Source organism: Rana temporaria, chromosome 2, assembly GCF_905171775.1.
Source record: "Rana temporaria chromosome 2, aRanTem1.1, whole genome shotgun sequence".
In the NCBI taxonomy this organism is placed as follows: Eukaryota; Metazoa; Chordata; class Amphibia; order Anura; family Ranidae; genus Rana; species Rana temporaria.
In genome coordinates this window covers 142,694,932-142,697,235 of record NC_053490.1, presented here as the reverse complement: position 1 = coordinate 142,697,235, position 2,304 = coordinate 142,694,932, and the positions used below count along the sequence as shown (strand labels likewise).

The following is a 2,304-nucleotide window of genomic DNA, read 5'->3' as shown; positions in this document are numbered from 1 at the left end:
GGGGGATCTGGGGAACCCAAGCACAAAAAAATGCCATGGAGTTTCCACCAACAATACATACCAGATCCTTATCCTAGATGGAGGTCTGGTATAGATGTTAATGTGCAACTCCACACAAAACAACAGCATAAATTATGAATGGGAACCCCATACAAACAACAGGAAAAAAAACAGTGTGGAAGCCTCCCATTCCTTAGGGGTCTAGTGTGGTTCATGTGCTAACAAGGAATAAGCTGATAGGAGGAAAGCAGAGTGAGCTTATCAGTGTGTTGTTTCTCATTTCACTGTCCAAACAAAGGCTGGAAATCAAGGCATATCTGTGTTATTTAAGGGCAATAGAGAAATGTCAGGACACCAGTCTGGTTCTGCTGTGGCCAGTGTAGGGTAATGGTGAGTGTAGTGTAGAGGTCAATGTAGTATAATGGCCAGTGTAGTGTGGTACACAGTGTAGTAGACAGTGTAGTGTAATGGTCAGTGTAGTGTAGTGGTCAGTGTAGTGTAGTGGTCAATGTAGTGGACATTGTAGTGTAGTGGACAGTGCTGTGTAATGGTCAGTGTAGTGTAGTGTAGTGGACAGTGTAGTGTAATGGTCAGTGTAGTGTAGTGGACAGTGTAGTGGTCAGATGAGTTTGAGATCTCAAAAAAAAGGTGAAGCTATACTTTAAAACACATTTTAGGGGGTGGGGAAGTGACTAGGCTAGGTGTGTTTGGCCCAGAATAGCATGCTGAGGAGGCTAGTGAAGGGAAATATGCATGTAGGCCAAAAAAGGGGCATTCAAAGATTACAGCATGCATTGGGACAAAGGGGACATTCACAGCATATTAGAATCATGGTAATTAGGGAAGGAGGAAATAAATACAATATATTAGCATACATTAAATACATTAAATGTGATATTAAAAGGAGAAAACTTACCCTCATATAGTCGTCCTGCAGGACTTGTATTATAGCAGAACAGGTATCTGGGATTATGAGGCCCAGAGCCTGTGGGGAGATGCCTGTTGTGAACTTCAAGTCCTGCAAGCTTCTCCCAGTTGCCAGATAGCGTAAAGTGGCAACTAGCCTCTGCTCAGCGCTGATGGCTTCCCGCATAGCAGTGCCCTGCCTGGTGATATAGGGCGACACCAAAGCCAAGAGGTGCTGGAAAACGGGGTCAGACATCCTAAGGAAATTCCTGTAATCATCAGGATTATTCTCCTGGATCTCCCGCAGCAGAGGCATATGAGAGAATTGGTTCCTACGAAGCAACCAATTCTTGGTTCAAGAATGCCTTCTCACCCTGTTCATGGCCTCGTCTAGGTCTAAAACAATAAGACCAACACACACCGACTGCATAACACAAACTCTTTGACGAGCAGGTGCCTGCAACATGGCTAGAAACGAACGTCTAATCAGAACGAACAAACTGAACAGAACGCACTGAAGAACAGCAAGTCCTATGAAGAACGACCTGAAAACCAGAAACGAGCGGACAGGAACACACTGTAAAACAAATACGACCTGACCACACGCCCTGAAAGACAAGATACGAACCCACAAGCACAAACTGAACTGCAGAAAATGATCTGAAAGCACGAAGACTGAAAAGCGCGAATCGTTACTCACCAAACTTTTACTAACACGCAGAAACACGAGATTAGCAAAAGCAGCCCCATGGGTAGCGCCAATGGAATAGAACTTCCCCTTTATAGTGCCGTCGTACGTGTTGTACGTCACCACATTTGAGAACCACGAGATTTTCTCTTGACAGTGTGTACGCAAAGAAAGCTTGACAAGATTCTTGACAAGCCTGACAAGAAACTCGTCAAGGAAAACGATGTTTCTTTTACGACGAGATTCTCGGTCGTGTGTACGAGGCCTGAGGGCACCCATGATTCCCCATATGGGGCACACAAGAGCTAAAAAGGAGTATCTGGAGAAACCCAATTAGGGAGTGCATCTCAAATATAGGCATCGGAAGAAATAAAAAAAATATGGAACGCTTCACTAATTTGTGTTTCATCCTTGCGTAGGGGCCATGCCAATCTTTTCAGGAAGGGTTCAGGAAGAGAAGAACCAAGAACATCCTGTGTCTATGTTTACAAACAAGACACAAGACCATTCTATGATTGGCTACAGCAGATCAGCAGGTTCCAGCCATAAATAATTGTCTGGGACCTGCTAATAAACTAGTGCTGCAACCAATCACAGCAGGGGGCCACACACATGCATGGCCGCAAACCCTGAAACAGATGGGAGCATGTTAGTACATGGTCCAGCCTGCCTGTGCCACTTACCCACAGTAAAACTGCTGTGGGTGGGTG

At 45.0% G+C, this 2,304-nt stretch overlaps 1 non-coding gene across 1 annotated transcript; it reads right to left on the bottom strand.

Moving 5' to 3' along the window:
- Positions 1–1,968: 1,968 nt before the first annotated feature.
- Positions 1,969–2,071, bottom strand: LOC120929738. Its single transcript, XR_005747445.1, has one exon. It is a non-coding gene; the product is annotated as a U6 spliceosomal RNA (small nuclear RNA).
- Positions 2,072–2,304: the final 233 nt, after the last annotated feature.